The sequence below is a fragment of the Gavialis gangeticus genome, unplaced genomic scaffold, assembly GCF_001723915.1.
Source record: "Gavialis gangeticus isolate Ggan-Ray unplaced genomic scaffold, GavGan_comp1, whole genome shotgun sequence".
Classification (NCBI taxonomy): Eukaryota; Metazoa; Chordata; order Crocodylia; family Gavialidae; genus Gavialis; species Gavialis gangeticus.
Window position 1 is genome coordinate 87,017,993 of NW_017729031.1, and position 12,063 is coordinate 87,030,055.

A 12,063-nucleotide genomic window follows, 5' to 3' on the forward strand; every position below is an offset into this window, starting at 1 on the left:
TCATGCCAGGGGTTACCTCACCCTGTTCTAGAGGTTCCCCAGCTGGCACTGGAGGATGGGGTGGGTGAATTGGAGCTCCCCCACCTTGAGGGCAGGGAAGGCTCCAATACAACTGCCCTACCCTGTAGCTGGGTCTGAAAAATCCCCAGACCAAACTCCCTGTACTCCCCTTTTCCTCCTCCCATTCTGAAAACAGCTTGGAGGCTGGCAGGCAGGCAGACAAAAAAAGTTATAGAAGACATTATGTTTTGAAATGTCTTCATCTGACCCCTCATGTAATGAGGGTTCAGCTTTTCACTGGATCTGCCATTTCTGAAGCAGTCTGCAGCCGTGCACTTGTGTTTGGTCATAGCTTTCTGTGGCCAAATCAGGGAAAAATTGTCACTTCTGTCTGTCCCCATGGACTCTTTCATTTAATTTTAAACATCTCTTTACCTCCATGACAAAATTGAAGGGAATCTAGAAAATAGCAGACGGGGATGAGCTGTTAAAAGGAAGTAGTATGGCCTTTTGGAGTTTAGTGAAGAAGAAGAATGGAAAAAAAAAAGTTATCTAGGAGAAATGTACAGTGACATCTAGTAAACTGTTTACCATTATCCCTGAAATGGTAGCAGCCCAATTGCTTGGGATATATAAACGTGATATGGAAAATCATTAGAAGTATACTGTAGGGAAAATCTTGCATTGGGAGATAAGGCCAGATGCCATTAGAGGTCTTTTCCATATCTAGTTTTTATTATTCTTATCATAAACTTTCCTTTAAACATGTAAAGTTTAATTCTTGTGCTGATGAACACCAGGCTTTGTCTCAGAACAGCATCATATTTATTGCTCCAGTGTTCTTTTGATTATATGAGGCTTCCTCTTCCCTTGAAATTAAGGCACATTTGATCATGAGAACCATTTGGAATAATTCTTACAGGCTTTGGTCCCCCCAAAACAAAACAAAACAAAAACGACTACTGCCTCCCTCATTTGTTATCAATCAGAGGTTCCTGTTTCCAAGACCAGGCTTTCTTCATCCTTGAACTGGAGCATGGCATTCCCCACTTCAGTGTGACCTTTGATAGAGATACCTTGTGAAGTCCTATTACTTACTAGAGCATCATCATTTGCAAGCTTCTCCTCAGTTTTCTACCCCCTAACTCAAGAATTCAAATTGAATAGCATTTACATGAAGGGATTGCATTGAACACAGGACTGGAAGGAGCCTTCTACACTGCTTTACTGTGGGGTAGACTAATTACCTTCAAAGTAAAGTATCACTGAGTGCATCTACACGTGATGCTTTAATGTGCATTAGTCTAAATTAATGCACATTAAGGGCATGTGTCTACATATGCACACCCTTAATGCGCTTTAAAAATGGTGAATTTAGGCTATTTGTGCCTAAACTTGATACCTGCAAATGCAGGTATCAAATTCAGGTGCAAATAGTTAATATGCATTAATGAACGTGTAGACACATTAAAGTGCATTAACATTGTGTGTGTGGACTGACTCAAGACTAACAAAGAGTCCATAAACAGTGTTAATGCACTTTAATGACTGCATGTGTAGATGCCTGCCTAAACCCACTTAATATACATAATGCTAATGCGCATTAAATTTAGGTGAGCTTAAATGCATGTGTAGACATGCCCAAAGTCTACTCATGCAGTGGTATTTATGAGAGAGAGAGAGAGAGAGAGTCACAGGGCGCAAAGGAGCAAGGGCTAAACATAGGGTTAGCGGCCCCAGACCCACAGCCCCAAAGAGCCCGACAGAAACCCTCCTTACCCAGGTGTTACTGGAGGGGAGAGGCTGGGCACTCCAATGCGGGTATAAAGAAGAGCCTGGAACAGGCAAGGGGGGGAGCGTTTAACCGGAAGGAGGAGGATTGAGCTGAGCCACGCTGCAGGGAACCTTGAGAGCAATGTGGAGAGCCGGTAGAATACTCCTGCAGACAGTGAGCTCCCCAGAGGGAACTTAGAGAGAGGACTGTTGACCTGGCGGTACTTGGAACTACCTGTTAGCACGCTGGGAGCCAGCAGAGGGCTGGGTACCAGAAAACTGGTACCTTAAAGACCCTAAAAGGGGCACAAGAAAAATTTGTCACAGATGGACCTAGTAAGATGAGGGGAATCGTGACAACGCCAATAAGAGGCTCATGGAGAGCCACCAGAGAGATGGCAGTGAAAAAAATGAGGGACTGACCTCATGGATGTCATTTTTCTTTGTTTTCTGCCAAAAGGAATCAGAACAATAGTCCAGGCCAGGAGTGCTTGGTTTTGTATTTTTTTTGTTTTTTTTTCTTCTTTGGACGGAGGCCACAGGGAAGGAACAAGCAGATGATCAGATACCGGTGGAATGGGTGAGAATGTGGGGGTGGAGGAGCCCTCAGGAATGTAGGACCTCGTGGGACGACTAATTGAACCTACACATCCAGGTACTGAATCAACTCCCTTAACCACCAAGTCGTGGCAGGCGAGAACGTGGGTGTGTAGACCTCTAATTAGAATTCGTCGCTCAAGTCGGCTGGTAGGCGGTGTCCTACGGGCCTGCAAGTTAAGGAGGTACTTGACAGTATTAGGCCACAGTGAATTAATTTACTCTGCAGTAAGATAGTACTGTCAGGGACAGTACTATTTTATGCTGGGGTAATTTACTGTGATTGAATGCACACACAGGGTGCTTGTACATGTGATGAAAATTGCCCATTTTTGCAGTTTAATTGCATCATAGTATACACATACAGCGTTTTTTCTTGCAATTTAAATGAGTTAGTTGCATTGCAAACTAAATCACATCTTCATGTAGTTTAGTTTGCAATGTAGCTATTTGTAACAGTGCAGCCTTTTGACAGCTTGCCCTCCCCCCAGCCCCAACCATAGGACAGGTGGGTTGAAGGCAGATGCAGCAAGGGGCCCAATTTGGGAATGGGCTGGCTTGCCCCTGGGGCAGTGCGGGGAAGCAGCAGGAGGGCAGCTGGGTGTCCTGGTGGTTGGAGAAAGCAGCAGGGATAGTGCATGCTGCACTGGAAGCCCCAGAGGGCTTAGGGAAGAGTTTGATCCATTGGGTGCTGCCTCTGAGCTGGGGCAGTACCCGCCCACTAGCTGCCCACCTGGGTGGCCCCAGGGGTTGCCACCACTGCAGAAGGTAGGACCAGGCCCCCCACAACTCAGAATTTATAGCAACTTGTTTTACTGACAGAAGTAAGATTTTTATTGTTTTTGACATTTCTTAATGGAAAATTTGTTTTTTCTATGTATTATTTTGACCTATTGACAATTTTTTTTTTTTTTTTTTTTTTTACAGTTTTTAACTGATATTTGACTGGTCAATTGACTGAACTTTGACTGGTCAAATACCCAATCCTACTTAATTGTGATCATCATTTAGACCCCCCCCCCCAGAGTGTACCAAGTGCCTTCAGCATTTATTGAAGTCATAAGATGTGGAACCTTTTAGAAAATTATAATATGCAACAGAATTGGCCCTATTATGAGATTAGTCCTTGCCAAGGGAAAAAAATGTTCAACTGGCTCATCCAAGAGAAAACAAAAAGAAGATGACTTCATTAGCATATATTATCCCTCCCTTGATGAAAGATGCCATAAAATTCTAATGTAGACAAATCCCACAGGCTCAGACTACAATCCAGGTCATGTGAACTGGCTCTCATTTTATAGTAAGCCTAAATTTTGAAGTTGATCTAGGGAAAACCAAGGCTAAAGAGGCCATGAACATTATGTTTCAAAATAAGCTTATTTCACTAATTCTTAATGAACAGTGGAAGATGGGTGCTTTTGTTAGTTAGCTGAAGCTTTTCCTGAAGGATTTGGCTTGCCTTCCAAATATGCAACTTCCCTCTGCAATATTAAAAGAAAGGTTTGCTTAAGAGATGCCAAGCCCTACTTATGATGTCCTTTCAAGTGGGAATCATGATGAGCTTTGTCCCTCATCTTGTATAAGGTTTGGGGACTACTCTAGTTGAGTCTTAGCTGCAGGATCGGTGTTAAGGTTCTCCAGGCCAGTTCTTTTTTCTCTGTTGCCAGTTTATTTTTGTAGTTTGATGTCCTTGGGTTGTAGAGCACTAAAAATAGCTGCTTTATTACTATGATAAAATGTGGATGGAAAGTTGTGTAGGGTAGATTAATCAGAAATATCACCAAGGTCATTACCTAAAATTGAGCCAATATTCAGAATATTGTGTGTTATGATGAATTTTATCTTGGTTTTGTATGCAAAAAGAATCTGTTAATGCTATTTCAATAATGATGTTAGGAATTTGAAATTGGAAAAAGTTCAACAGCTTGTATTACTCTGCTGGAGTCCTATGTCCCCACTGTTGCGCACCCTGAGTTGGTGAGGCCTGCCCAGAAATCTAACTAAAGCAGAAATTTTCAGTCCAAAGAAAATTAACATTAAACGTATATACAGATGCGTAAATAAAAAGAGTGCCATCTACTGACAGAAGATTATACAGAATTGTCTAAGTTTAGCTCAGCAGTCATTATGCATTGCAAATAGTGCCTGGTATGCAGCTCTCAAGGTGTACCTCCTGTCAGCAGGAAGCTTTGACACTCAATTTCATTCTTTCTGGTATTGCTTTAGAAGTTGATAGAAATAATATGGAACTAGAAATATGTGGGCGCTAATGCTTTGGAAACCCAGAAGACAACCTTGGCAGAACCCCTGTGTACTGTGGGGTTAATTAATCAATCTATATTTCAGTATGAGTGCAAGATCGAATGCATACAACCAAAATCAAGAAATGTACAAACTCCTTGGCTTGAGGGGGGTCGGGGGGAGGAGAGAGATGGAGTAGAAGTAAAGAACAAAAGCACCTGTGAAAGGCTGATTTAGAGGAAGGTGAGGGAATCTTCTCATGGCAATAGTTGAGAGGGATAATAGTCTTTGTAAGAAAAACAAAGGCTGCAGTTGTTGCCCCAGGTAGTATTCATTCCCCGAGGAAACGTTAGTATAACTTCACCTTGATATGCTGTGATTAACTCTAAACAACAGTGACTTGAGAAGGTGGTAGGTGATGGATAGATGGACTTCTCCGTAAAGCAAGGAATGGCTAAAGCTGACTGAGGAATGATCAGAAAGAGAATGGATGCCTACAGAAGAAAGGGGTTATCATTACCATTTTAAGTAAAGGCAATTTGGCTTCAGAATAGTGTTTGCATCCCAGCATTAGCACCAAGTAACAGGCTTTGAAAACAAATTCTTCAGTGTCTTGATGCTAGATGTTTCAAGATCCCCTGCCCACCCCCTCCCCCAAGAAAGCAAATGGGAGTTTGTGTCTCATTTGGCAAGACCTTCACATGAGATATAGCATGCAAATGGTTTCTTTCTGTTTGGTTTTACTACCATACTTCTGCATTTAAGACTGTGGGTGTGTGAATCACTTTACACACACTGCCCTGAAGAGGCTAGAATCCTCAATCTGTAATGAGAGCTGAAGAAGATAACAAGCTGCTTAAGCTTAGTCCATCTATCATCTTGGCCAAAGAGCACTGAATAGAGGCATCTACTTTCATTAAGATATTTCCCCAAGAAAGACCAAAAGAGGTGGCATGATTTGGCAGGGGTGCAGGTGACATGACCTCATACTTCTATCAATGAAGATTCACAGAGGTCCCAGGAGAAAGAGGAAAGGACACCCAGCTGAATGTGGAAGGGCCACACTTGTGGATAAAAATACTGTGACTTTTTCCAACTTGCTTCAATTTCGACATTAAATCCATTTCAAACCTCCAGCTACCCTGCACAGTGAAAAGTATCACTTGACTCCTTTCACTGATAACAACACCCATACCCCGTTCACAAGTATCCTGAATGGGATTGCAGGATCAGCTCTTGGCTTTCTTATGTTGTAATTCTTAAGAAAGATGTTATAGTGCACTCAAAATCTAACCCATTATTACCATTTTAAGTAAAGGCAATTTGGCTTCACAATAGTGTTTGCATCCCATCAGTAGCATCAAGTAAAAGGCTTTGAAAACAATTGCTTCAATCTCTTGATGCTAGATATTTCAAGATTTCCCTAATGGGTGGCATTTTTTTGTCAACTTGAGATATCATACTTTGATACATTTTGTCTCATCAGGTTTTGTTAGGTCTCATGCTATAGCATAACCTCAATTAGAACATCACATGCATTATGTTTTAGGAGACTTAGATCACATCTACATGTTTAATTAATGTGATTAAATAAACTCCAGCGCAGTTTGTGTTGGAGTTTATTGCTCCTGGGTACACAGTTTACACAGTACCCAGGAGCAATAAACTCCAACACAAACCTGTGTTTATATGTCTATCTGGGACTGCAGCACAGTGAACTGCGGCGGAGCAGCTCTGGCTGGCAGGGGTCAACTTGGCAATTTAGGGCTGCTCCAGTCTGGCTACACCTGTTGTGGAGGGGCTGGCTGGGGCACGAGGGTGCTTCAGTGTGGGGCTAGCCAGCAGGTAGCCCTCACACTGTAGCAACCTCATACCCTAGCCAGTCCTGTCAGCATCTACACATGCACTGTGGTGGAGTAAATAATTCTGCTATAGGATAGTACTTGTTTCTGGTAGCACTATCCTACAGCAGAATTAATTAATTTACTCAACCCTAGTAACATGGCACGTGTAGGCAATGACATTTTTGTGTGGAGCCAATTAGGTCAGCTCCACAGTAAACATCTCGTGTAAATGTACCCATAATGTAATTAAAGATTTTGCATCCTGTAACAGGGACTCGAGGATGAGTCCTGTTACTCCTGGAGGGGAAGACTTAGCAGGTGGAGGAGAGATAGGAGCACACCTGGGATCTATTTTGGCAATCATGCCAGGATAAAAGGGAGGTTACCCAGGAGACCCATTGCCTATGGGCATTCACGAGGGAGCAGGAGCTGGGAGCTGAGTCTGCATTCTCTGAGTGAGGAGCAGAGTGTACAAGCTTTGGTTGACTACATGGATCCTCCTCTCCCTCCTCAGCCCATACCCCGAGACTGGGAGGATTGAAGAAAACACCACCTGTGCTCCTAGACCCTTAAGCCCCGCTCCCAAATCCCTGTAGCGCCTCATGACCTGGCTGGGAGCGGTCCGAGCCATGTCATTGGTGCCCACATGAATAAGGAGCATAGGATAGTGGTCTGTGGGCTGGAGGAGCTTTGGGATCTTCTCCGCAATGTCCCAGATGCGGGCCCCCAGGAAGCAGCAGACTTCCTGGGCTAAGGGGTCGGAGCAGCAGATTGCCCCCTCAGTCCCCCTTAGGGTGGAGGCTCCTACAACAAACACCTTACGTTTCGTCTTGGGGAGAGCGGGGACGGTAGCTGTGTTGCCTATGGGAGCTAGCAACTCAGCAGGATCTGCTGGAGCTGCAAGAGGTGTGTACCTGTTGCTAAGCTCCGGCAGGGCAGGGGCCTTGGTGCAGCAGGCCTTAGGGCCCTTGACCACCTTGGTCCATGCCCCTGACTGGACAGACTGGACAGAGTGGGAGGTCCCGGAGTCCTCCTGTGTCCTGGAGGGAGACGGTGGTCTACCCTTTGGTTCCCGGGGGAGAAGGGCCTGGCAGTAGGAGTCAATCTCCTGCTTACAGTCCCTGATGGCACGTAGTCTCTGGACTGTGGCCTGGAGCTCCTCCAGCTGGCGTGCCAGAGACCCCAAAAGGGAGAAGAAGACCCCACACGGGGAGGTGGCCATGCTTCCGGGCTCCAGAGCCTAAAAAAGGGACAGGCAGCCCCTGCAGCCAAGAGCCAGGGGCTCCATCTGCGTGGAGCCTGGAACCATTTGGGTCAGGATAAGACAGAAATGCGACTAAAAAGGCATGTTTTTTGGTCAGGGCTATATAAAATGGTGGAAATTCTGCATAGAGTGTCCTGAGTATCAACGGACAAGCAACGTAAGACCTGTAAGGGTTCCCTTGAGGCCCCTCCTGTTGGTGGGAAAACCTTTTGAAGGATTGCGTTGACGTGGTGGGACAATTCCTGAGAAGCCAGGCAGGGTACCAGTTTATTTTAGTAATAATCAATTATGCCACTTGATTCCCAGAGGCCATACCACTGAGAACAGTCACAGCCAAGGCCATAGATGGGGTATTACTAAAATGGATAGCCTGGGTAGGCATAATACAGGAAATAATTACAGATCAGGGCAAAAATTTTATGTCAAGTGTGCTGCGAGGTCTCTGCCAAACGTTGAAGATACGACAATTATGGACACCAGTATATCACCCACAAACGGACAGTCTAGTGGAGAGATTCAATTGTACGTTAAAGGCTATGTTACGGGCATGTATACAGGGGGATCCCAGGAGTTGGGACACCCTGCTACCGCCATTAATGTTCACTGTAAGAGAGGCTCTGCAAGCATCAACAGGGTTCGCCCCTTTTGAACTGGTCTTTGGACACAACCCCAGGGGTTTAATCGACCTAATATGTGAGGGTTGGGGAAGTGACCAGGACTGGCCAGAAGCTCCCTAGGTGGTGGTGGATTTCCGCGAGAGCCTGAGAAGGACCCAAGACATAGCTAGGGCCAATGTAGGAAGAAGCCAAGAGTGGCAGAAGTGGCTGTATGATGCCAAAGCAAAGAACTGGGCCCTACAGGTGGGGGACCAGGTATCGGTGTTACTCCCAGACAGTACACACAAATTGCTTGCCCGTTGGCAAGGGCCATTCCAAATTACCCAGCAAACAGGACCTGTAAATTTTGAGGTGCTGCGAACCCAACCAAAGTGAAGATGCCAGATATACCACGTGAACATGTTGAGGAAGTGGCAACCAAAAGAAGGGTGGTGCCAAAACCTCAATGAGGCCGAAAAGCAAGAGGAAAGGATGTACCTTTGAGGTGAGGGCAGCAGACACAAACAACCCGAGGTAGGTAACAGAATTGATGAGGGGCAACACTGAGAATTAAAACGACTGATAGAGGAGTTCCAGGATGTTTTTAGCGCAGTACCCAGGGAGGTGAGAGGGGTCCAACATAGGATTTACACTCTGCCTGAACGAATCATCAGAGAGCCCTGGAGAAGACTGCCCTGCAACCTATGGCTGGCTGTGAAGAAGGAAGTAGATCAAATGAAGAGGATGGGAATTACTGAAGCATCTAGGAGCCCCTGGAGGAGTCCCATGGTGGTGGTCCCCAAAAGGGACGGCGAACTCCGCATTTGCATTGATTTCAGCCGAGTAAATGCGATTGCCATGTTTGACACTTTCCCGATGCCCCAGGTGGAAGAAATGGTGGGAAAAGGTTGGGCAAGCCCAATATATGTCGAGAATAGACTTAACCAAGGGGTACTGGCAGATACCCATGGAAGAGGCCGATAGAGAGAAAACCGCGTTTGGGACACCATGGGGCTTATTCCAGTTTAGACACATGGCCTTCTGTTTACATGGGGCCGCCGCTTCATTCCACAGACTAATGGACTAGAACCTGGAACCACATCAGGACTATTCTGCTGCCTATATTGATGATATCATTGTGTTCTCCCCCAACTGGCAGACATATTGCAAACACCTCAGAGCAGTGCTAACTGAATTTAGGCAGGCAGGACTTATAGCTAACCCTTCAAAATGTTTATTAGGGAAGCAGGAGGTTCAGTATCTAGGGTTCAGGGTTGGCCAAGGAAAAATAAGGCCAGTGGTGGATAAAGTGGCGGCCATCAGAGAGCATCCATTACCAAGGACAAGAAAACAGTTACGTTCATTCCTCTGGTTCACCAACTATTACCGCAGGTTTATACCAAAGTTCTCAGAGAAAGCCACCCCATTGACGGAACTACTTGAGGGAGGTAACAAAACACCCCGGTGGAACATGGAAGCTCGCCGAGCATTCAGCGAACTGAAAGTAGCCCTATGCCAGGACCTGGTGTTGTATACGCCTGATTTTACAAGAGAATTCGTCCTCCAGACCAACACGCCTGGAATCGCACTGGAAGCCATTTTGTTTCAGGAAGAGGATGGGGAGGAGCGTCCTATCACTTTTGCCAGCAAAAAATTGTCAGTGGCAGAAAGATGTTACTCAATGATAGAACGGGAATGTCTGGCCATAAGGTGGGGCGTGGAGTTATTTAGATATTAACTACTGGGTCAGAAGTTTACTTTAATAACCGACCATGCACCGCTCTGGTGGTTGTGATCAGCCAGGCTGGAAAATGTGCACCTCATGAGATGGGCTTTGGCTCTTCAACCTTTTTTTTTCTATCAGATTTCGAGCAGGCCGAAAGAATAAGAATGTTGATTTCTTATCCTGACCCCACGAGAAAAAGAACTAAGCCATGCAAACACAGACAAGAGCCAGGGAACAACATAAAGAACTAAGCTGACTTTAGGGAATATTGAGAAGGGGAACCAATTTAGGGGGGAGGTGTGCAACAGGGACTCGAGGACAAGTCCTGTTACTCCCAGAGGGGAAGACTTAGCAGGTGGAGGAGAGATAGGAGCACACCTGGGATCTATTTTGGCAATCACACCAGGATAAAAGGGGAATTACCCAGGAGACCCGTTGCCTACGGGCATTTATGAGGGAGCAGGAGCCGGGAGCTGAGTCTGCATTTGCTGAGTGAGGAGCGGAGCACACGAGCGCCGAGAAGCAGGCACAGCAGCGGACCAAGGTAACTGAGGGCCTGCTCAGGCCAGCCGGTCGTGGGATGGACTAGAGAACCTGCTGCAGCTCACTCCTTTGCCCACATCCGAAAGACAGGCAGGGGAATGGACTGAGAAAGAGAGGGAGAGATCTAGTTGAGACAGCCAGCAAACGCCACGGTCGTTTGAAACCTTGCTGCAACTGCAGGCACTCAAGGACTTAACTGATTCATAAACGCAAGGAATCCTGCCCGTGCCTAAGGTGAGGGTAAGTGCCTTATGCAGCACTGGGATCTTTCAGGCATTGTGCTTGGCTAAATAGGCAATAAAGAGGGCTCGCAGCCCATTGTAGACACACACCTAGCCTCCGAGCTTCTTATTTATATTGGAACCTCTTCCTTTTAGTCATCAAAGTCATGGCGGGCGAGAACAGGAAGCTCGGAGACTTCTACACATCTCCATATGTCTACACATCCCAATTCAGAAAGTTACCGTAATTCATGTTTAACTTTAAGCACAAGTAATCATATATTCTCACATGCTTAAAATCAGGCACATACTTAAGGCTCTTGTTGAACCAGGATCTTAAGTCATCCTGCAGAACCTTGATGGCTGGTAATATGAGAGAAGGAAAGAATGAAACTTAATGCTTTGATTCAAGCAGCAAGGGAAAAGGGTTTTCCTTTTAAAACTGAGCAGTTTGAAATGGAATCTTAAGAGGCAATAAACAGAGCCCTATGTTGCCACTTGTACTGTCCCATTTCCAAGCAGAATTGCCTTTTCAGGCTCCATAACATACCAACGCACTAATCATCTACTAGTACTAGTGATTGTATTCTTTTTGCAGAAGTGCTTTGGATTAATTTCATACTGAAAAAGACCTATGTGCCATTGTGCATCTAAAGCAGGGTAGGAACACAGGTCATGATTCTGCCAAGCTTGTTCTTAAGTCCAGGGACACTGTTAGTGCAATGCAGACTGTGGGACTGCATGGAGTCCCAAGCTAGTGATTATGTTTTAGTATGCCTGTCTAATAAAGGACAGGGGCCTGAAACAGAACCCCGTGGCTGCTTAAGTGTCCCTGAAGTCAATCTTGAACTCAGGATATCCCTAAGAACAAAACTTAAGTTCTTTGCTCAGTCAGGATGGATTTATAGCCATGCATAAAACTAAGTACATGCTTAAGCCCCTTTTTGAAGCTGATCCTAATCAGACACTTCCACCAGAAGATACAAAGGCGTGAAAAATAATTACAGAAGTTGGAGTGGGGAGAAAAAAAGAGGAAAATTAAGTTTTTAAGAAAGGGTGTCACAGACTTATTGAAAACAGAAATTCCCAAACAGGATATAGCCAAGAGCCTCTGGGATATGGATGTGTATTCCACAAGCCCATATTGTATTACAGATTATTTTTATAGATGTCCTTTTAGAAGGAACGAAATAGCTGTTAAGCTCTAGTTTCTCTCATTTTAAATAGATCTATTCTTTCCAGGTCTCTTGGCAATGCA